Source organism: Macrotis lagotis, chromosome 1, assembly GCF_037893015.1.
Source record: "Macrotis lagotis isolate mMagLag1 chromosome 1, bilby.v1.9.chrom.fasta, whole genome shotgun sequence".
NCBI lineage: Eukaryota > Metazoa > Chordata > Mammalia > Peramelemorphia > Peramelidae > Macrotis > Macrotis lagotis.
In genome coordinates, this window is record NC_133658.1 from 856,987,953 (window position 1) to 857,013,290 (window position 25,338).

The window sequence follows — 25,338 nt, forward strand, 5'->3', positions numbered from 1 at the left end:
AATTTAGGAAAAAACCTGATAACTTATTGTCTGATCTTGTTATCTCTTATACTTTATGCTTCTTCCTTAAGGATATTATTTCTCTCTCTTCACACTCAATTTGGATCAATGTACATACCATAGAAACAATGTAAAAACCAACAAATTTCCTTCGGGGGGGGAAGTAAGGTTAGGGGAAATATTGTAAAACTCAAAATAAATTTAAAAAAAGATTTTAGCCCTTGGATTACACACCACAAACCTCTCAGGAGTTCTTTCTGTATTTTAATTTTATTTTTTTCTAATTACATGTAAAGAAAGTCTTCAACAATTTTTTTTTAAGATTTTGAGTTCCATATTTTTCTAGCTCCCTCTTCCCCCCATCCATGACAGTAAGAAATCTGATAAAGGTTATACATGTACAATCATGTTAGACATATTTCTATTTTAGTTGTGTTATGAAAAAAGAATCAGAACAAAAAGGGAAAAAAACATAAAGCAAGTTTTAAAAAGTGAAAATAGTATATTTTGGTCTGTATCCAGACTTCATAGTTCTTTTTCTGGTTGTACATGGCATTTTCCATTTCAAATCTTTTGGAATTATATTTGATCACTGTACTGCTTAGAAGAGCTAAGCCTCTCCTAATCGATCCTCACACAATGTTACTGTTAATGTGTACAATGTTCTTCTGGTTCTGAAGAGTTGTTTTTAAAAACACCTCAAATTTCCCCTCCCAGACACAGATTTCCATTTAACTGTCCCAGGGGAGTTCACCTATCATGTTCTCCACCCCAGCCTTTTGGCAAGTCCCAAACCCCTGAAGAACCTCAAACAAAAATGACAATTTTAAAAAGCTATTCAAAACTTTTAGGTTTATTGAGACAATGTTTAAAAAATGCAGAACATCCAAAGTATTTACAAATGATTTATGATAAAGAAGAAAACACAGGCCAAAGGATACAAAAGATTGATACTGTAATGAAGAGCCCTGGAATCCTGAGAGTAGATGATTCCTAAACTCATGGACTTTTCTCCCCATTCTATTAAGACTTCCCTTCGTGGGGCTATCCTTCAATGTCCACTTTGTGGCCCTTCATCACTCCTTGTTTGAAGCAAGGAAAGAAAGGATCAACTTGGTATAGGCCTGCCATTTTAGACTCACTGGATTTCCTGGAAGGGATTTGAATACTCACTTAGACTAATTCAAATCTGAAGAATGCACCCCTTACCCAAAATATCTCACAGATGGTCATTTAGCCTCTGCTTGAAGACCAAAATTGATAGAGATTCCATCATCTCCAGAGGGCAGCCTATTCAACTTTGGGAGAGCATCGATTATCAGGACCTTCCTTACATTGAGTCTAGATTTGTCACATCCTAGTATCACCCATTGTTTCAAGTTCTGCTCTCTGGAGCTATGAAAAACAAATCTAATCACCTAAACTCTTTTAATACTTACATAAAGCTACATTGTTTTCACCCTACCCTCCAGTCTTTTCCAACCAAGACAGTCTCCCTCACCTGTACAAAGACTTAAAGTGTAGCTAGCTGCAATTCATTCAGGTTAGATATGCTGGCAAACAGGCAGTCAACTAACCAAAAGGAAAGTGCATTAAGGTACCACTCTTCTTGTCAACCCCACCCCAACTCTCCCTCACAATGTTGGTGGTGGAAGCATCAGCAGATGAGAAATTAAGCAGGAGTCTCCTCGGGTCATTTCTGGAAGTACTCAAAGTATTCTGCAATCACCAGCGTCATTACAGTATCACAATATTCCCAGCAACAAGCAGAAGAGGTTCAAGTGGGAAAGTCCCAGGATAACACTGTAATCATTTAATTTAATTTAACTTAGTCCATTTCAACTGATGATGCTACTTGCTATTCCCTATATACAACATTCTATCTTCTAGCAATGCCTTTTTCCTCAACCTCTGACTCATTAGAATCCCTTGCTTCCTTCAAGGATCAATCAACTCAAGGCAGCACTTCTTTTCGCTCAACCTTTCCTGGTCCTTCCAGTCCCTAGTGCTCTTCCCAAACTGTTTAGTAACAATTTTATTTACTTCTCTGTATGTAGTTTCCCCATAGAATGTAAACTTTGCATTGACTGTGTATATAGCTTATCTTTTTATGTTTAGTTCTTTATGTGCATTGTGGTTTCCTGTTTCTTGAAGGCAGGGACTATTTTATTTTAGTCTTTATAATCCCAGAACCTTGGATAATACCTGGAAGACAGTAGGTGCTTACTTGTTGCCTGAATGAATGAAAATGCAAGGTAATAATAGTTAGTCCACTCTCCTATAGGCCACATCAGGTTCCCCACAGCACTACAACTCTACACAGACAAAGCTTATCATGGTGTCATTTTCATATCATAAAACAGAAGATATGCTGCCAAACTGAGCCAGATTTTTGGCAATCCATTCCTCACTGTCCCTTCCTTGGCCCATGAAAAAGACTGTCTGATTTATTTCTATGACTGGATTGGAATTTCCAACTGGGAGCTCCACTCCATTATGCTCCATTACCACTCAACCCCCATTTAAGCTATTAGCCTCATTTGCAATGGGTCTCTGGGGGGTTCCAGTCCTGCTTCTATCAGGAAGGTTCCATGGCAAAGGCCTTTAAACTTTGCTTCTTGACATCAGGGGTCCTGATAGCAACATTTTACCCTGAAAGCACCTACCAGCTGAGACTCTCAAAGTTAGAATCTAGCATTACTTCATGCTTGCTGCTAAGGACTAGAGGCAGACAGAGGTGGGGGAGGTAGGAGAAGGGAGGAAGGAAAAAAGAAATTTGTACCACACTCTCTCCTTTTGGTGGCTAAGGATGATTTATTGTCCTCTGCTTTGAAAACCTGAGATCTGGTAGCAATTCTGGACCCAGACAGAGTTCCTGCTAAAATGACTATCTGGGAAACTGCCATGGCCAGAAGCCCCACAGTCCATCTGTGGTTCATTCTACAGCTGCAATCCTCCCCCATTGGCACAGACCCCTGTTTGACCTCCAAACTGGGTCACTGTGGTGACCACAGGACTGCTGCTACCTACTTCTGCTTGGAATCTTGATTTCTTGTAATCATACCAAACTCAGTTTTATTGGTAACTGTCATTAAGGACAGACAGTATGGGACAAGACCAGGGGGGAAGAGCCATGACACCAAGAAACAATGCTGGCCTCCTTTTTTTGTTTCCTCAGTAGAAGAAAAAAAAAAAAAAAAAAAAAAAACCAACCCAAAAACTCCTCTACTGGTTTAGAGACTGAAAAATCTGATCCAACACCAATGGTAGGCATAAGCACCCGGGGACTTCAGGCAAAGCCCCAAATTTCACAGCACGTGTGTCTTTCCAGACGATGCATGGATCTACTCCACAACACATTGTTAAAGTGATAATTAGTGATAGACTTGTTATGAATATTCCACATAAAATTTTCTTCTCCAACAGCCGATAGAGACAAAGTGTATACTGTAAGAGAGGCTGCATATATCTAAAGAGGCCACTTTTCCTTAGGGAGAAAAAAAAACCGAGGAGAGGTAAGGAAAAGGGGGAGGATTAGTAAACAAGAAAGCAGAAGTTGATTGAAATAAGTCCAACTTCTCTAAGCTTATTGTGACGTCTCAGAGACATGTAATCTTGCTCCAAAGAGCTGAGGAAACCCAAAAGCCCCCCTGAGGCCCACTTTGGAGTTTGAAATCCAATCCTGAACCTAAATCTGCAGCTGCCCAAGTGATGGGCGGTTAGGAGGCATCAGCTGTTTGTGGGATTGTGGTGGGGGTGGGGGACAGATTCCTCAATGGAAGTAAATAACCACACTCAAGGTGAACTAGCCTTCTTTAGGGGAGAGGGGACAAGGAGAGGGAGATGAATCTTCCATATAGAAAAAATTAATTCTTTCTCCTGCCTCCTCACCAAAATGAAATTAAATTATTCTTAGCTATTGTTGTCTTTTAAGCCCCTTATGATTTTGGTCCCCCATGGTACAGAGGGAATATCACCAGCTAGCTCCATGTTCTCCTTCCTTCAAACCCTCTGATTTTCTGAGGTTAATGAAACATAATGGGGCTTCCTGGTAGATGACTGGGAAAAGGGAAATCTTTCGAGGTTAAAAGGAGGAACAAAGAGCCAGGCTTCATCAGGGCAATACTTCCTGTGAGTAAAAAGTTATCACATCTACAGGCATCAGGAGAATAATCTTTGGAGGGTCTGAAGGTCCAAAGATTCATGGGGACAGAGGGAATATTACAATTAGCAGTGTAAATGTGAAACAGGCATGTGCTTCTACCACCAACACCAGGGGTCCAGGCAGGCCTTGCTCTTACAGTGAGCAGTTTTCAGATGAAAATAGAACTCTTTTACTAGGAGAAAAAAGAGAAAGGGATGGAAAATAAGTGAGTAGCAAGTAATTCTCTCACCTCAAACCCTGAGCAAAATGAAGAGCTATTGGACATTGGACAAATTACTTAAACTCTGTTAACTCTGTTTTTATTGATGAGTTTCCTTACTAGTAAATATGAAAAGGTTAAACTAGATGGAATTACTCTGGTCCTTTGCTAAAGGACAGGTATGAGTAGAAGCTCTTAGTTGGTCCCTTTGTATACATAGGAGTGGGGGATGGATGGGAGAATACCAAAAAGGATTGGTACCTGAGCCAAAAGTCTCTTTTCACACATGCCCTTTAGCAAGGGGTGAGAACATTACCTCCACATGGAGTCAAGCATGATCAATCCAATTCAATTCCCTGCTCTACTAGGGACATATAAGATGTTATCTATCTCTCCTTTATCTTCTGTCTTCAATGGGTAGCTATCCCATCTACTGAACTTCAATGTCCCCAAAGTCCTTTCAATATCTGTTTGAGAAGAACTTCTCTTTTTTTCTACTTAGGACACCATAGAATTGAAACAAATCAATATGAAGACAGGAAAGAAATCAGCTCAGCTACAGCAGAAAAGTCTATTTTTTACTAACCCAAACTAACCTAGAATTTCCATAGGAAAGTAAGAATACTAGGAAAGAAAACAAGCATTTATTCAATCAATGCCTACTATGTGCCAATCACTGAGCCAGTATATATATATATATATATATATATATATATATATAATTTAATCCTCATAACAATCCAAGAAGATAGATGCTATTATTAACCCTATTACCCTATTTTAGGAGGGTTTAGAGAAACAGAGGTCAAGTGATTTGGCCAGGGTAATTTAACTTGGAAGTGTCTGAGGAAAGATTTGAACTCAGGTTTTATTAACTCCAGATCAAACCCTCTAATCACTGCTTGCCTCTATTAGGCATGTGAGAGCCTGTAATCACCAGACCCTTGGATTCACTGGAGGCAGCTGTCTGTGGTACATTTTTCCCCCTTTTTCCTCCTTTTCTTTCCTACCACCTTCCTTTTCCTATTTCCCCTTTCCCCACACTTTTTATTCCTTCTCTCCTACCTTATTTCAGAAGCATTATCACTTAGATAAGTTCTTCAGGGTTCAAAAGATTGCCAACCCCTACATTAAATTCAAAAGATGCCCTCTCCCAGCTGCTACCTTGTTAACCACCTTGCCTCGAGTTTCTATCAAGCATAAGGATTTGCATGAAAGGGAAATTTATTAAGAGCATGTTTCAGCTCATGAATTGCATTAGCTTTTCCCCCATGATAAGTTGAATTTTTCAGCTTAATTTTTCAAAATACCTGAAATATACAGGCTAAATATAATCACACCTTGGGCATATTCTCCTGATGCAAGGAAGTAGCATTAAATATGCTGGAAGAGAAGTTGAAACAGCATGGAGGTGTCAAACTCAGAGCTACAAAATTCCTGACTGCTACCTGAACCAGATTTAAATGCTATTGGGAACTGTTTAAGAAAATAAATAAAAATGCAACATAGATGATGTTAATTTGTAGTCAATAGGTAACCTGAAGGGATCCATTTCTATTTGAGTTGGAGCACTCTGGAAAACAAGAACCAGATTCAAAGTTTTATTCTTCCACTAACTACCTGTTCGGTCTTGGGCAAATCACTTAACCTTCCAGATCCAATTATGTCCATATATAAATGAGGGTAAACCCTTTTTGGTACTAATATCCAATGGCCCTAAAGGGCTTTTCATCCAGGACAAAGAGTACACTCATGTTTCTTATTTGCCCACCACTGTCAGTAAAATGTTTGCTTAGTTCTCTGATATTATTGACACAAAAAAACAGACTATTTCGGGGCAGCTAGGTGGCACAGTGGATAGAGCACCGGCCCTGGAGTCAGGAGTACCTGAGTTCAAATCCGGCCTCAGACACTTAATAATTACCTAGCTGTGTGGCCTTGGGCAAGCCACTTAACCCCATTTGCCTTGCAAAAAAATATCCCAGACTATTTCAAAGATTAGATATATAAAAGCATCTAAGGAGAATTTTAAAAACAGCCCCCTTCTCTAACTCATAATAATAATGATGATGGCTGTTGCTTAGCACTTAGGAAATGCTTTACATGAAGTTTTTCCACTGAGTCTCAGAAAAACCCTTTGAGAGTGCTAGTATTCTTATACCAATTTTATAAATTTAGAAATGGAATTCCCAGAAGGTTATGTGACTTGCCCATGGTGAAAATTTTAAAGATATTGATGATGATAAATAATTAGTATTTATTTAGGGATTTAAAGTTTGCAAAGGACTAAACTTATGGTATCTGATTTGATCCTCACAAAAATTCCTTCTCATTTTAAAGATGAGAAAGCTGAGGCTAATAAATGGTTAAATGACACAGTCAAAGGCTCAAAATGAGATCTTCCTGATTCTAAGCAGGCACTCTATCCATTCAAGATTGAGGTACCTATATCACCTAGTTAGCAAGAGTCAGAGATAGAATCTGAGCCCAGTAGTCCTTGCTAAGTGGCTGGAGTAAAGATATCAATAGCTTTACCTGCCAATATATTTAAAGGTAATATCATCATAATAATATATATGAATATAATTATACATTATTATAAATTCAATATATATTTAATTAATAAAAATACAAATTAGAATTTGGAACACTTTAATGGTTAAGTTATAATGTGATAGCCCCTAGAAAACCAGTATTCAAGAGTAAATTACAGATTAAGATTAAGGTCTCTCTCTCTCTCTGCTCTAGTTGAAGGAAAAAATATATTGGTTCCAGGGTCAGAGGTCTTGGGGTTCCAATTTTGCCTCTGACCTTTACTATTTTCATGACCTTGGACAAATCACTTCTCTTTAGACCTTAATTTTCTCATCTATAGAATAAGGAGGTTAAACTAAATGCCTTATTAGGCCCTTCATGTTCTGGGGCTAGGATCCTGTGAGTCCTGAACTGATGTCATTATGTATGGGCAATTTAGAATTTAGGAAGCTCCTGCTTAGAATAGTCTTTCCTAGAGCTGCAACTATCGATCCATGTATACATATTCATTAAAAGTTCATAGTTATTTCCATCAATCTCTTAGTTTGTACGGGAGAGAAAAAGTGGGAGCAGAATAAAGAATAAACCCCACTGGGGTAAACAGGCCTTCAATCTCAGTCACTGATGATGGAAAAATGAATTTCATAACTTTTATGGAGGGGGCATATGAACAAACTGACAGAATGGGATTGTTACAAGATAGACCCAGGGAGAGAAAAGGCTTTTCCCTAGTGCATCTCTTGGCAAAATGGATTCCAGTACACAAGATCATTTTCTTGATGTCATTCTGGCTCTCTTCAAGCATGGGCTGAATCTCAGCTTCTTTTCTTCCTCAGAGGAAAGAAGAGTTGTGAAGCACCAACATTCATCTTCTACTTCATGATTCCAGTGTCCTGGGTTCCTTGGACAATAGATGGAAACAGGCTCTTGCACTCAGACTTGGTTTAGGTGGATGATCTGTGAAAAGTGAGTAAGCTTATCACCATTGGATTTATTTTTCTCCAGTTTTCATTGTTAGTTATAAGAACAAACTCAACAGAATAGTGATAATAAGAAAGGAATAAAGGGCAGGGAGAAAGAAGTAGGTTTTTACTGGACAAGAGGGGAAAGTTAAGACAATATGTAAGGAAGGTAGCGGTAGCTGTCCTTTGTGAATTTTGTTTTGAAGGTGTCACCAGTTAGCTTATTTTTATCTTTCAGTTCGTATGCCTATTTTGTAGTGTCCTTATTTGTCCCATTCTTGGGGCCATGGGAAGTTAGAAACCAATAATAATATGAGTGAACCAAGTCACTAATGTGACTCTGAGAAAGTCACTTGAATTTCTATACTCCTTTTCTTCATCCATATATAAATTAGTGCCTCTTTCTTAGACAATTTATTTACTGAAAGGGTAAAAAAACACTTGAGGAGAAAGACCTAAGGTTCCAGGGTCAGACCTAAAATATGTGAAGACCTAAAATAAAAGCTGCCCCTAAGATAAAAAGGCTTGAAGAAAGACAGTCTGTAAAGCCCTGAGTAGAAGCAGCCCTTCAGAGACAAAAGTACTGGTTTGTCCTAGAGATGACTGCAGTGTACTGTTTCTCAGTAACCAATTTATATATGATATTTTTAGGACTGAAATTTTATTTCCAGCAAACCAGGAATCAAAATAATTATATGGAAACTATAAGACAATTATATATTGATGATCTATGTCATAAATGCCAGAAATGTAGATCTTAGATTTCTCAACCTAAGTTAGAGTTGCGTCACTACAGATGAGGAAGCTTTGATTTGAAGGGAGAGAGATTAGAGAGACAGTAAATTAGGGAGCAGAAATCAGTATTAAAAACTGTGTACAGAAATCAGAAAAAAAGAAGTTGATGAAGTCAACAGAAGAGGAATGGAACAGAGAAAGAACAAAATAAAAGCAGTTCCTTTGAGCTGAACCAGTTGACTAGAGCAAGTCAGACTTCAGTTAATGGGGGAATTGTTCTGACTGGAGGAAAGATCTGATGCTAGGAGTTGATTGGAGAAAACAGACTCCACTGCTATTTGAAGAGCTGATAGGGAAAAGCAGCCTTGCTCCCTAGTGACAATTATGACTTGAGAGAAAAGAACCCCTCCCCTAGACTTGCCTAGGTTTCCCTTTAATGTCCTCTATGGTATCTTATTTGTACACAATTGTTTGCATTGTTGTCTCTTCCAATAGATCATGAGTTCCTTCAGACCAGGAATTGTTTTATTTTGGGGGTTTGCCCATTTTTATAACCCCAGTTCTTAGCAAAATACCTGGAATGCTTTTTCATGTGATGCCTCTGTAGCTAAATGGTGATAAACTCATAGTCCAGAGAGAAATCCTGAATAGCTTTGTAGACTCGGGCTTAAGGAAACTGCTTTTCACTGAAAGAGCATAAAGTTGCTTCAGTACTTAGGCAAGGGAACCAACCTGGGAATTTTAAGAGTTAAGCATTTATTCAGCCAACTTGAGAACAGCAAAAGGGCTCTTTGTTCCACAAAGGAGTGGAAAGGCCTAAAGTAAGTGCAGTCCTGTCTAGAAAATAATAGATAGTATAGACTATCCTCTAAAGAGGAGATATCAAGGTCTGTAGCCCACAGTTGTGAATTGACCTAGGCACATAGTTTTACCTATTGAGGTTCTTCTCTGCTAGATTTCTCTAAATGTGTACCTAGTGTCCCTCACAGACACTGTCTGCATTAGTGGAAGAGTGTAACCCAGGTTTGCAGGTAAACTTTTATGTGACACCTTGATTAGTATCTTCTGTTAGGAAAGGTTATGTGTTTAAAGAGTTAATAGTGTTACCTTGGATGATTTTAATGGAGAACATAATTGCAGAAATTTAGGAGCAAAGATTGGGAGCAATAGATCTGTCTTTCCCCATACCACAATAACTTCCTAGAACCCTGAGATTAAGGGACACTTCAGCCCCTCTGGGGAACTGTTTTGTTCCACTAGTGTGGGTTGAGCAAGTCAACCCAATACAGGAAGAGAGAGAGAGAGAGAGAGAGAGAGAGAGAGAGACACTAAAAATATAAAATATAGGGGATCATCCAGCAATACCACTACTGGGTCTATACCCTGAAAAGATGATGAAAAAAGGGTAAAAACATCACTTGTACAAAAAAACAATATTCATAGCAGCCCTGTTTGTGGTGGCAAAGAATTGTGAATTAAGTAAATGTCTTTCAGTTAGGGAATGGCTTAGCAAACTGTGGTATATGCAGGTCATGGAACACTATTAGAAACCAGGAGGGATGGGAATTCAGGGAAGCCTGGAGGGATTTACATGAACTGATGAACAGTGAGATTAACAGAACCAGAAAAACACTGCATACCCTAACAGCAACATGGAGGTGATGATCAACCTTGACGGACTCGCTCATTCCATCAATGCAACAATCAGGGACAATTTGGGGTTCTCTGCAATGGATAATATCATCTGTATCCAGATAAAGAACTGTGGAGTTTGAACAAAGACCAAGGACTATTACCTTAAATTTAGAAAAATAAAAACCTGATGTCTTACTGTCTGATCTTGCTATCTCATACTTTATGTTTCTTCCTTAAGGATATGATTTCTCTCTCATCACATTCAATTTGGATCAATGTATACCATGGAAACAATGTAAAGACTGACAAATTGCCTTCTGTAGGGGGTGGAGGGAGGGAAGTAAGATTAGGGGGAAAATAGTAAAATTCAAAATAAATAAAATCTTTAATAAAAAGACAAACATGGGGCAGCTAGGTGGCATAGTGGATAAAGCACCAGTCCTGGAGTCAGGAGTACCTGGGTTCAAATCCAGTCTCAGACACTTAATCTAGCTGTGTGGCTTTGGGCAAGCCACTTAACCCCATTTGCCTTGCAAAAAAATATCGGGGATCAGGGCCATCACCCCCACCATGGACTACGTAGAAAAAAAGGAAATTAAATTAGCTGACTTCCAACTCTAAATTTAAAATGATATGAAATTTTTTGCCATCCAGTCAAGAATATTCCTGATAGAATGTAAATGAGATTGGGATGGCAAAATCAATTATTGAGGGAAAAGCTTGAGCCAGAGCAATCAGGTGGAATAATTCCAATTTAGTAGGGATGAGGGAAGTGGTGTGATAGGAGAAGTCATTCTCACATGGGAACCACAAAGAACCAGAAACTGACCTATAAAGAACTAGACTAAGCCAAGTCAGCTGGTTCTTACTTAAACAATCTAAACAATAGCTTAAGGATATTAAAGGACCAACTGCTCTAAGATCACTCAGTATTGTTTTAAGTTCACTGATAACTCCTTTTTGTGGATATTACAATTTCTGAATTTTCCTATTTTCTTTTTTCCTTTATCATTAAACCTCAGAAAACATAAATGGAATATGTTCACAAAAGGAGGAGAAAAGAAAGAGGGCAGCAGGTGCCGGACTTGGGCAGGAAGAAAGGGAAGGTTATTAGGAATCAAAAGAGGCAAGTCTCTGAACCTGCTGAATAGGAAAATCAGGAAAAGAAAGTTCAGTAATCCATTACAATTTTAGAAGAATGATGAAAGGCCTGAAACTAAAGGCAAAGAACCCTTGGGTGAGCTAGAAGAAGGAGCTAGAATTCCCAAGAAAGTAAGATAAACCTAAGTTCAGGATTAGATAAGACATAGAAAAGAAAAAGAAAAGAGGAGAAGTGAGCTGAGAAAGCAAAGTTATAGGGACCATAGTTTCAGAGCACTGAATAGACCTTGCTTTTTTTGGTCAATCACCTTGCATCTGCCTCTCAGACAGTGCCTGACTCTACAGTCCCAGAAAGGCTCCATCTTAACCCTTGTGCCAAATCCAACCCAGTGCCTAACTCTGGCCTCCCTTTTCTATTGCTAAGAAAAAATTTAAAAAAACAATAACAACAACTTACCGCTACTTGTGGCTGGCTCCATTTATCTCTTCAGGCATCCTTTCAACATCTGTGCTGTCTCCTCCAACTCTGGCTTTGGCTTCTCCCCTGAGTGAGCTCTGGCTCCTCTGTCTTTGGCATGACTTCCATGTCTCTGTTCTCAAAAACTCCTTTCTTGTTATTCTTCGGGAGGGTGTCAGGACATCTTGTCCTGTGTTTGGCCAGTAGCCAGCAGGACCACATCCAGGATACCAGACTAAGAGGGATATGAAGGTGAAATGTGGGACAGATCTGTGTAAGCTGGGCGTATCTGGTCCCCTTAGTCTACATTCACTGTAGAGAATTTAGACATAGGGAACCAAAGCAGATCAGAGGTTTGAAGAAGAATTAATTTGGTAGGGGAATGCTCAAAGAACATCTGTCCATCCAGAATCACTACACATCAATTATTTTGGATAAGAAAGCCTTTTCCTTCCTCTGTTTTCAAAGACATCAGTGCAAAAACAAGCAAGGAAAAAGACTGCATCATCAGTGGTTTGTAAGGTCCCAAATCCCATACTTTAAGATTGAGTGTGTCCAAATATCAATTCAAATAAGCATTATTAAATCCCTACTATGTACAAACATTTTTTGTAGGCATTAAAGATATATATTCAATTCAACAAACATAACACATATTTATTGAGAGCCCACTGTCTGATACTATGCAAAGTATTGGGAATGCCAAGACAAAATCAAAAGAACCCTTGACAAGGATCCTGGAAGAAATCAACATGTTCCCAATCAAACAAATGCAAACTATATACATACTAAACACAAAGAGATTGGGGGATGCAAGGATAGGGGTTGGGGTGGGGGTTCAGGGGATTCTAACCACTGAAAGGATCAAGTCTTTGCTAGGGATATTAAGAAGGAAGGTAGGGATGACAATAAGTAGAGGTGGAGCGTAGAATATCCCAAGCAAAGTCTTGGAGACAGGACATGAGAATGTATGCATGCTGAAGAGGAAGCAGGAGAGTTTGGCAGAAACATAAAATTCATAAGGAAGCAGAAGATATGATCAATCTGGAAAGAAAGGTTGGAGGCTACTAAAAAGGGGCAGAAATGAAAGAGTATTTATCCTCAAGGATTTTCCTTTCGCTTAGGGATCTTCAATTAGGTCCTCACAGTAGTATATAAGATTGATCATATAGTTACTGACTATATAGTCCCAGAAAGGCCCACATTGCATTTACCCATTGCTCACATCCAGGAACACTGCCAGTCAGGTGCTCTGGTTCAATCCCAATGGGAACAAGTGGATTTAATTGTGTTTTACAGACAGAGGGTTTCCTCCTAAGCCAGGATGATCATTGTGCAAGGAAGTTAAAGAGAGTTGAGATAGACCAGTGCAAATTCATCACCACTAGTCCCAAGCCTTCAGTGCAAGAGAATCTGAAGGTAACCTGAAGTTATCTTGTAGAACACTTTTTTGGGCTAAGACACTATAGGAAGGCAGCATAATGTAGTGGGTAGAATGAGGGTCTTGGAGTCAGGAATTGCAAGGCCATCTCTGACATTTGTTAGCTATATGACTCTGGAAAAGTCACTTAACCTCTTTGACCCTCAGTTTCTTCATATATAAAATGGAAATCATAATATTATTAGTACCTCCTTCATAGGATACTTAGCAACCTGGGAAGAAAAGCAAAGAAACTAGATAATCTTCATAAGGCTGAAGATTAGTTGATTGGGAAATTAGTGATAGGTGAATCATTTAAGTAATAGACCATGAGATCAAGTCTGGGTATAGATGAAGCCAAATGGAAGAAATTGGATTAGGAGGATAGAAGAAATCAAGGGACAAGAAGATCACATTGAGGACATAGAAAGGTATAAATATATATTATGCTATATTATTTTGTAATTGCTTTGTGTTGGCTATATTTCATTCCTTCCAAGGCAGTGTCTTACAGTACATCTATAATGCCCTTCACAGCACCTGAAACAATAGTGACTCCATAGGTCCTAGAAATAAGGACTGTCCCAAAGAGTAATGACCTGCCTTTACTCTCCATTTCCTCAGTTAGTGAGTTCTCCATCACAGACCTTCAAGAAAAGACTGATGTTAATAAAGGAGATCCCCATTCATACATGGGTTGGATTAGATGGTCCCTGAGGTCCCTTCTGATTTCTTAGTCACTATAATTACTGAACTAGACTTATTAATTAGAGGCTGAGGGAGCAGGATAATTTTGGAATTCTTCTTTGGCACCACTGTCAATTCCCTAACCCAACCCATATGCACAATTTTAAAAGAGCCAGTGGTCACTGGTAGAACCCCTAAATTCAACCAAATCTCTGATTTCTTTATAATAAAAATGATTAGTGTAATCTAGAGATATCAAAAACCCTCCACAAAGTTGATTTTCTAGAATCTGTTTTCATACTGAAAGAGAATGACATAGTTGGACTCTGATACATTCTAGCTCTGTGACCTGGGAAAAGGCCTTGGACCTTTCAGGTCACCTAGATAACTCTCAAAAACTATAAATTGCTCAACTAAAGTGTTGAAGTGGAGGGTTTCTCATCATAAATTCCCTATAACCATGAAACCAAGGGGTCCAGTAAAAAAGTGCTGATATAATTTCTATTCTGAATCTAATATCTTACTAAGAATTTTAGTCAATGAAAAGGCTGCAATTCCTGGCAATCAAGAAGCGCTTTAGACTTAGGAACAATAGTGGATAAGAGAACTCACCCCATAAGGTGCTCCTTGACAATTTCAATTTTCCCCTTTACTTCCATAAGTTAGTATTGGTGGGAGCAGGTGTGGGGAGAAGGTTGTTAGTTTCTATTCATCACAGTTTTCTTTAAAAACTTGACAGCTCTGATTGGCAGACAAGCACACACAACATGCATGTTCACTCTGCTTTTCCTGTCACTTGCCATCCCACTGCTCTCCATATCACATATGACTGACAGAAAGCAAAGTCCATTGATAGATCCATCTCTTGGTGGAGGGAGTTCTTTGCAATGCTTTATGGAACTCTGAGGAATTACAGACTATTTCACTAGCAGCCCTATACTGAGTTGGCTTGAAAGTTCACTTTTTAGAACTCAGACCATATTTTTATCCAAGAAGAACTATGATAAGAGGTATAGGAATGACTAGTTAAGTTCCAAGGCTAGCCCACAAAAAGTACATTTGACGCAAGATGAAGTTAAATTATATCAAAGTTTTGATGGAGCTGTGTTATCATTCGTATGGGTACTGCTTCTAATGATATGACTGCAACTCCCCCTATGCCAGCCAAATTTATTCTATATACACCAATATATTTAAAACATAATCTTTTTATAGAAACAAAGGATGAGCAACAAAGCATAAGTCCATTGTTTGGGGGGAACAGCTAAATAAATTGTGACCTGTGAAAGGAGGGGTGATTTGGAGCCAAGTCAAGCCGACTCATAATAGCCAATTATTAAATGCTATACAAAATAGGACTTGGTCATGTGGATTGTCTAGACTTAAGAAAGTGATGGAGAAAATGTTGATAATGCATCTTAACCATAAGAGTGTGCTATATACATATGTATTTGCATATATTTTAATATTTTATGTAAATATATATTTTATTTCAAAGAGCTAGTTATTAAATATTTACCAGCATACCCCTATATGAATGAAATATATAAATTGTTTTTTAAAATACACAAATGATTTCTAGTTCGTGGTTGTACAAAAACAGACAGTAGCCTGGATTTGACCCTCAGGACAGAGCTTGCCAACCCCCTGCTATAATGGAACCTTATTGTTCTGTAAGAAACAATAAAAGCAATGAACATAGAGAAGGATGGAAAAACATATGAACTGATGTAATGTGAGGGAAGCAGAAGCAGGAGTGAGTGACCTTGAGAGAAAATGAGTTCCCTGTCACTTAAGGTCTTCAAGAGGATGGGTCTTGGTCATTTGTTAGAAACATGTAGAGGGAATATCTATTGCAGACTAGGCCTGATTTAGGTCCTTTTCAACACTAAGATGTCATGATTCTATGTCTCTGCCTGCATGCTGATTTCCCTGTCTACAGTCTATATTATTTTAATCATTCTCCAAATGCTATTTTAACCCATCACCCAATGGTTGTACAATATAATAAAGATAATACTAAATCTTTTCCTCCAGCCCATGAAAGTAGCTCACACACACACACACACACACACACACACACACACACACACACAAATTACTTTAAGGATTATAAAAATTTCATGTACATTATGTCATTGGAGCCTTGCAACAAGTCTATGATGTAGGCTACAGCTACTATTTATGCCTATTTGACAGATAAGGAAACTAAGTCTTTTTCAGGTTGAGAAGCTTACTTGTGGTCACATAGTGTCAGAGGTGGTATTCAAACTTGGGTCTTCCTGACTCCGGTGCTATTCTCAACCTTCTGGACTTCCAAATCGTGCCTCTACTGCTATCTCATCCTGAAACTTCCATCAGCTCCTGGGGCTTTCTTGGTCTGGCTCATCTAACCACTCTTGTAGCCTCTCATCATGGACTATCCCTATGCAAGGCCTGCCCCCTGCTCCCACTGGGGAGAAGCTTGATGTTGGTGAAAGCCCACAGCTAGCCCCCCCCCCCAGTCCTGACCTGTCTTTCTCCACTTCCAAACCATGTCTGCATAAGGGGTACTTCCATTTCACCTTCATGTCCCTTTCATCTCCTTTCCTACTTTTCAGTTCCCTCCTGGGTGATGCCATTGCCCATTAAAATATGAGCTCCTTAAAGTTAAGGACTGTCTTCTTTTTGCTATTTTTATCCTCAGTGCTTCACACAAAGTGAACCCTTAATAAATACTTGTTTCCTTCCTTCTCTGAATTCAATGTCTTATGTGCTACTCTTCCCTGCCCTCAGTCTCAGCTCCTTACTTTGAGTTAAATGACAGTGGGTAGATCAAAAATCCCAGAGGGTCAGAAAGAAATTAAAAAGCTTAGAATTCAAACAGATTAGGGGATTATGTTATAAACATCTATTGGATCAGATGAACAGTCTGGGGAAGTGTTCATTTGCAGAGAGCTGTTGAAGCAGGAAGGTGGAGGAAAACAGAAAAAGGCAAGACACCTGAATTTTAAGGTGCTAACTCTATTGTTATCAGAGAGTCAGCAAAATAAGGCCTGAGGACCAAGTACAGCCAGACTCCTATAATCTCAAGGTCAAGTGTCTTGCTGTGGTCACTTCGTCTGGGGTCAGAAGGAAGAGCAGTTGGTGTAAATCGCAGGCTGGTGAAAACTGAGCTGCAACTAGCTTCTTGGCACCACATCTCCAACATGGTGCTGGTGGAGCAAAGGGCAACTACTGGTAAATGACATTCTGCTTGGGTTTGGTGATTTGGCTTCAGGCAGGACTTGCTTCAGATACAAGTTGTATCCTCTTAATATTTCCCTATAAGTTGTTAAGACATGCTGAGGAGTTTGGGGAGGTGGCCAGTGACCCCTTCAGCTCCATCAAGGCAAGATAGGGAATTTATCCAGAGAAGAATAGTCCTCATTCTCCAGGCAGAAACTCCTTTCCTATTGCCACTTCCCTTCTCTAAGGCCTTTGTGAGAGCATAAATAAACCCATGACACAACCAAGTTTTGGCTTCCAGCAACCCCCCAGGGAGAGCATGGTATGCATGGAGCCCATGTGGAATGCTCAGGGTTGCAAGAGGAAAGTTATTTCAGGTTCAGCTAAGTTATAATTTATTTTTCTGACTGATCATTACTGCTGTGACTCTATAAATAACCACCTAGGGAGTCTGCTTTTTTGCTCCCAAATCCTCAGAAAACACTGCCAGGTTCTATGTGGTTTGGAGCCTGCCAAGCACACAGAACAGTACTTTTCTATCCCACTCTTCAGGGAATCCTTTGGGATCACATGCCAAGGAAGGACATTGAGTTCTGCCCAACTCACTCCTCAGGCACCCCAGTTCAATTCATCAGTGCCCAAGCAGGAGCCAGTCAATTCAAAAAGGATTTATTAAGTACCTACTCTATATAGGGTACTCTGCCAGATGCTAGGGATATAAAAACCCAAAGTCATACAGCCCCTGTCTTTCAGAAGCTTAAGTGGGGAGAGAAGTAGGATATATAATGTCCACGATTAGGTAAATATCAAGTAAATGTTCAGTAACAACAGTAATAATAACCCATGTTCATAAGGTTGATCAAGCATTTTATATAGATTACATGGTTTAAAACTTAAAACAGTCCTGGAAGATAGGTGCAATTATTCTTATTTTATAGATGAGGATAATGAATCTCAGAGGAGTTAAGTGATTTTGCCAAGATCACATAGCTATGAAATGCATGAGGTGATATTCAAACCTAGGACTTCCTGATTTCAAGGACAGTGTTATATACATTCCATCACATGGACCATAATATATGAAGTACCCTCAAGACAGGGAGAGTGTTAACTACTGGGGGGAGGGGATGGGATCAAGGAAGCTCTTGTGTAGGAGAGAGGCCCTGAGCTGGATTCTGAAAGAAGTCAGTGGCAAAGGTGAAGAGAGAGTGCATTCCAGACTGGAGGCCAAGGTGGGGAAAAGCACCAAGAAAAATATTAGATTGTTATGTCCAGAAAGGAGACAGGAGGTTAGTTTGACTCAGTCATGGAGTACCTTCATTCTCCATTATAAAACTTATGGATTCATAAAACTGCCCAATATTACTGTCTCCCAGCCCAAGAGGTGGCCTTTTCTGTTTCAATACAATTACATCACCCCATCTGCAGTGGAGAGAGACAATCTAGTTAGTAATTATTCATGTAAGACATTCATCAATGAGACCTCTAGGGATTAAATCTTGGGGGGATGGGGGAGGAAGAAATACAAAGTTCCTAGCAGGAGGAACAATGAGTAGATGGAATTCACAAAAAAGAAAATTTCAATATAAAGAAAATCTCCAAATAATCAGAGTTGTTCAAAGCTGTTCCTCATACATAGTGCTTCATCTCTCATCTCCAGACCTTTGCACTGACTAGTTTCCTCTGTATATATCTATATATCCAGATATTTCCTCCTCACCTCTGTCCTTAGCTCTTTTTCAGGATCAGTTTAAAAGCACTTCCTACATGAGGATCATTCCAAATATTGCCCCTCTCTCAGTGCTAGAGATGACTTTGCGTGTATTTTGCTTTTACATGTCAGTCATCTAGTATTTATTAAGTATCTAAGGAGCAACAAGGTTACACAATGGCTAGAGAACCTGCCCTGGAATCAGGAGGAACTGAGTTCAAATCCAACCTCAGACACTTTCTAACTGTGACCTTGGGCAAGTCACTTAACCCCAGTTGCCTCCCCTCCCTCCCCCCAAAAATAATGAAATAGGATGAAAAAAGACATGTACTAAGGTATACAAAGAATACTAAGAATAGTGATAGAGATACGAAGAAGGAAGGAAGGGAGGAGGAAATCTCTCAAGGAATTCAGTCTAATAGGGATACCTAGCATGCAAATAGCTTCAGAAAAACAAGATTTATTAAGGATAAATAAATTGGGGTAATCTCAGTGAGATGGCACTAAGATTAAGGAGGCTCCTTGAGACCTCAGCTGAGACTTGAACAAGGCAAGGTAGGGATGCCAGGTGGTGGGGATGAGGAGGAGGGAGAGAATCCCAGGTATGGGAGTGGAGTGGGGAGAGATAGCAAATGAAAATGCTCCATCTTGGGAATGGGAGTGAATTGTGTGAAGAATAGCAAGGAGGACACTTGATTTCAGAGGACATGATGGGAACTAAGGTATAAGATGACTGGCAAAGCAGGAAGGGGTAAGGTTATTGAGGACATTAAAAACCAAACAGAAGATTTTTATTGGATCCTGGAGGTAATAAAGAATCATTGGAAATTATGAAATGGGAAGCAGGCCTTTAGAAAATCAATCTGATAATGAGTGAAGGATGGAATGAAGTGGGGGGGGGGAGAGATTTGAAGCAGAGAAGTCAGCCAGTACCATATACTGGCCCTTCTCCACTCCCACCCCTCCCTACCCCAATACTATAGAATATAAGCTCCTTGAGAGCAGAAACTGATTTGTTTTTAGGTCTGTCTTCTAAATACCTAGGCCACTGTCTAGCACAGAATAGGTGGCTAAGAAATACTTGCTGAGTGAATGCAGTCATGCTTTAGGGTCAGACTAAGTGTGAGATTATATTTAGTAATGATATGGACATACAAAATAATAAACTTCAGGGCTTAAGAGTAAAGTACTGAAGTAATATATGTTGCCTGATGAGGCCATAAATAAGAGCCTGTAGAGTCCATCTTTCATTTTTCAATAAAGAGGAAGATGAAGATTGAATTACTTAGCTCTCTAAACCAATATCAGAATTTCCCCTGTTGACCTTGCTGAAAATTGGTGCCAAGAGATATGACTGTTATTTTTCACCCCAAGCCCTCTGCTCTATCTTGATCAGACCACATCTCAAGAAATATATCTAGTTCTGCTGCTACATTTTAGGCAGAACATTAATATGATCAAAAAGATGGGTTCTAGAACCAGCAACTGCTAGCTCATGAGAGCCTGCTGTGAAATTTTCAGTGTCAGCATGTCTACTCTGAAAATCAGCAAATACTACAAATCAGTTCTCTTGATGTCTAGACAAGTGATGGTAAAAATGTCAACAATGCAGATTAAACTTAAAAGTGGGACTTGCATACATCATCCTAGTCAAGTGTTAAACATTTTCTTGCATATTCTTGGAGAGTGTCTAGAGAAGGATAATCAGGATAGTTAAGGACCTAAATGATTCATTTAAGGAAAGAAGTGGGATCATGATAGTTCTAGTCATGTATTTGTGAAGGTTTATCTACTTGGCCTCAGCAGGCAAAACTAACAATAGATACCATGGCAAAGAATATAAGCAAAAGATCACCAAGAAGAATGAACTGTCTCAGGAGGTACTAATGTGCCTCTCACAGGAGACTGAATGGCTATTTACATAATATATTGTAGAGGGCAGTTTTGTTTAGGTATGGGGTGGGGGAGGCAAGGGCAAAAAGCATTTGAGGGTTCCTTTAGCTCTGAGACTCTGTGATAATGTGACAGCAAATTCCTCTTACATGAAAATCTCAGTGATACCAAATTTTCCAAGGTAGAGAGGATGTTCCCATTCCTTTCAAGACATATATATATATATATATATATGTATATTTATATGTATATATATAAAATATATATTTGCAACCCTAATCCAATACAATAAATTCTCCTATAACAAAAAGATATGTAAATATATATATATATATATATATATATATGTTTATAGACAGATGGATGAATAGATGGATGGATGGATGGATGGATGGATAGATAGACAGATGGACAGACAGACAGACAGACAGATAGATAGATAGATAGATGATAGTCTTTTCCAGTAAGTATAATAGCACGAAACTGACCACAGCTAACAATTACACAGTAGCTTTCTCTGAACAAATTAAGCCATCTGATTTAGATTTAGTAATTTCCACTAATTTTGGAAGCAGATTCCTGAATCTAGACTTGTCAAATTCCTGCTCTCTGGGAAATAAGGCATACTTGGATTTCGAATCTGTTTGAATATGTCCAACTCTGGCTGAAACACGACTCATTGTGTTTTCAAAGGAGAGTAGACGTTTTTACTGACAGCTGGGTTTTTTCCTCCTTTTTTCCTAAAGCCTCGCTCATTGAAGCTGTCACACATAGAGACGTGTGGGGCATGGCCCCCAAGATTTAGCTGGCTGTACACCAATTATCCTAAGCAGAAGTCAGCCAAGTGCTCACCCTAACTTCTGAAATTACTCCTCTAAAGGAAGGGGTTAGAGACAGGGGTGAAGCCTGGTGTTTCTGTGGATTTTATAACACACACACACACATGCATACATGCACATACCTACCTTTAGCAAGCACAGTAAAGTAACCATGAGTAACGGGAATGAACATGTTCTAGACTATGGGGAAGAGGAAGGAAGAAGAGAAAAGGAGATGGAAGATGAGATCAGAATGGATTTCTGACAATAAGAGTGCAATCTAGGAATAGACAATTAAGTCAGTCAAATCAATATGCATTTATTAAGGGCCTACTGTGTACCACCAGGGATACAAAAAAAGACAAAAGATAGTTGCTATACTTTAGGAGTTCACTATTTAATGGGGGAGACAATTTGAAAGCATCTCTTTACAAAAAAAGTGGAGGTGATCAAGGAGGGAAAGCACTAGGATGAAGAGGACTTCTTGTGGATGATGAGGTTTCTGTTGGGATTTGAAAGAAGCAGGAGGTAGAATTAAAGAAGAGATTTCCAGGAAGGGGTACAGCTAGTGAAAACATCAAGAGTTGGGAGATAGAATGTCTTATGGAAATAATAGCATAGAGGCCAGTATCATTGAATTGAAGAGAATGTGGAGGCCAGAAAGTTAGAGACTGGAAAGGAAGGAGGTAGACAGCATATGAAGAGCTTCCAATGCAAGATTATTTTCTATTTGAGTTGATGGGGAGCCACCAGGGCAGACTGAATAGGGTGGGGATGACATTGTCTGGCCTGTACCCTGAGAAGATCACTTTGACAAGACAACACCTGGGATGCACATAGTAGGACTCCACCAATGGATGGGTAACACTTTTACCTGCAAATGATTCTAAGTTATATTCAGGCCTGCTTAATGTCTCTATAAGAACTACCCATACTGCCCTCCCCAACATACCCATTACCAGCAGTAACTAAATGTGACATGATTGCTGAGCTCTTTAAAGGAAACTTGGAACAGAGTGTGTAAACCTGGGCCTTCGCATTTATTTACTCCCAAATATTTCCTATATCTCTTTAGTAAAATACCTGAAGGATGGAGAAAAGGGATACCTAAAGCTACTGCCCCTAGAAATTTATGATCTAGTTGAAGGTTCAGACACAATGACTGACATAGTAAAAGCAAGACTGGAGTGTATTTGGGAGGGTGGGGTGGGCAGTAGGAATGGTCCTGGGTTCAAGTCCCAATCCTGCTATCTATTACACATATGAACTTAGGTAAGCAATTTTTCTTCCATGGGCCTCAGTTTCTTCTTGTGTAAAATAAGAAAAATGGATTAGATGCTGCCATCTCTTGTAACCCAAGCCTAGATTTTGAACTCAAATTTTTTATGAAACTGTTAATCCCCTGAGGCTGGGCAGGTGCTGTACCATTTACTGATAGTTATTTGGAATTCAGAATGAATTTTCCTACAGAAACATTTATCTATATGGAAGATATGTTTCTAGGCCAGTGTCCTGTTTATTCCAGGATTTTGTTGAACCATAGTGGGGAAGTAATAGTAATGATACTGTTTAACAATGTTTTGTTTATTCATTTGTAGTAATATTATAGAAGGTTTAACAATATTTCTCATTCATTTGTTAAACATTTATGAAGGGTCTACTACAAAGTTGAAATAGTTTGGGGTAATAATTCCTCCATTCCTACTTTGGTAGGAAATTATTCCAATTTTTCAGAAGGAGAAACTGTGGCTCAGAGTATCTAAGAGTATCTAATAATTATTAAATAGCTACTTAAGGATCACAGCATGAACAAATATTCAATTCAGGTAGCAGGACAAAGTCTACTGTGCTGAAACACAGTGGAGAGTGACATAACAAGAGGGCTAGATAGTTGAGCTGCTGCCATTTCCTGAGATCCTTGACTTCCAGGCAAAGGGTTTTCAATATAATAAGCCATAGGAAGGTCACTCAAGGATTTTTGCTTTATTTTGAATATGTTTTGACATGACTAAATCTAGCTATTTTTTTTTCTGGGGAAATGCACTTCAACTTAAGTTCCTATCTCCCAAGTAGATAGGACTCCTCCCAGTCCTTCAGTCTCTTAGGCAAGGGAAATGAAATTTCCCTTACCTCCAGGCTACCAGTGAAAGCTCCATAACCCCACAAGTAGGATGGGATACCAACAAGTCAGGATAGAGGTGCATAAGGACCAGGGAAAGAAGAAGGCAAAATGAGAAAGGAAGAGCAGGGAGGTTTTATGGGCCTTAGATGAAAAGCTTATTGGAGATTTTCTAAGAACTTTTACTAACCGTAACTGGAAAACAGAGAGGCATCTATTCATTTCATCCTTTAAGAGTCTAAAATCTCTTAAAGGAAGATACTTTCTCCAGCTCAAGGGGTTCTTTAGGGTCATCATTGGCCTTTCTTTTTATCCTCAATGCTTGGTAGAGTGCTTAATGAATGTTTGTTGATTGAATATCTAACCATTTTACAGATATAGAAACTGAGACCTAGGCAGATTAAAACCAAATGACAAAGGATCCTGATGTTTTCCATCTCTGTGTCTATGTTTAATTTAGACATATAGGTCTGAAATCCAGACCAATCAGTGATGAACACTATTTCAGTCTTCCATTTGACAGTGAAGCCACTGTGAAGCTCAGAAGGACACTAGAGAATTCTGGTAGAGATCTTAGAGGTTTGTTCAATTCATACATGAGAAGGCATCCTCTCTCCAACATCATGCAACAGCAGCAGCAACAACATCAAAAGCTAGCAAATGGGCATTATCTCATTTGTTCTCCCACAACAAAATCTGTGCATAGAGGGAGTGTACTATTATTAATATTATTCAAATTCTCCAGATGAAGAAGCTGAGACTGAACAAGGTGAAGTGACTTGCTCAGGGTCACATAGCTATTAAGTGACTAGGGTAGGATTTGAACTCAGATCTCTTAACTACAAGTCCATTGCTCTATCCTTCATGCTATCTAGATTTCTGCAAGAAATCATAACAAACCAAAATATATAATTTTTTTTATTCAGTCTTAGTTCAAGACTTCCAGCAATGGGAAATTTACTGAATCCTCTAAGCAGCTTGAGATATCTCCCATTATCAAGATGCTCTGCCCTTCTGCCACTCTCCCCCTTTGTTCCTAGTTCTCTCTAAGAGGCCGAGCCAAACATCCCTCTTCCATAATACATCCCCTCAAAAACCTGAAGAGAGGTGACAATTCTCTGACTGGTTTTCCCTGACACCTGTCAGAAGCTCCTCTTCTTTGGGAGATTTCACGATACCATGACAACATTTTGTTCTTGAAAATACATTATATTTCCTTCCTTTCCTTGTTAGGATCAGCAGGACTGAGTGGAGAATGACCTTTCCCTCTGGTCACCTTGACAAGCTGCCTCCCTACTACACAGCTGGGAGGTAAGAGCTGGCTTATAGCTGCCTCCTCTCAAAGTGGCCCCCACCCTCCAACAAAGGATCATAGGGTGCAGCTAATGCAGGCAGCACATCAGCCCCATCTCTCATCACACACATACACACACACACACACACACACACAAACACACTTACACACATACACACAAACCAGAGCTGACTGCCTGAAGCTCTTGCCCCTCCCATTAACCAGCATTCAGATAAGCAGAACCCCTTCAAATAGCTACTTCATCCGAGTTGCCAGGGAAGCTGGATGAAGATTAATGAGAGCATTATTCTTCTTGCCAGTTTTAGGGCCTGGGACAATTAAGCAGATAGAAAGCTGGGGTTTGCCAAGGGTTTAGAAACTTCCCCTTATCCCCCCTGGA

The 25,338-nt window shown here is 39.3% G+C and overlaps 1 long non-coding RNA gene across 3 annotated transcripts in view; it reads right to left on the reverse strand.

Moving 5' to 3' along the window:
- Positions 1–34: 34 nt before the first annotated feature.
- Positions 35–25,338, reverse strand: part of LOC141508830 (uncharacterized) — a 275,036-nt gene continuing 249,732 nt past the window's right edge. For all 3 annotated transcript variants that reach the window (XR_012474519.1, XR_012474520.1, XR_012474521.1), the window contains exons 3-4: positions 11,790–12,024; positions 35–7,856 (exon numbers count right to left, since the gene is read on the reverse strand). This is a non-coding gene — a long non-coding RNA (uncharacterized LOC141508830). The remainder of the gene's footprint in view (positions 7,857–11,789; positions 12,025–25,338) is intronic.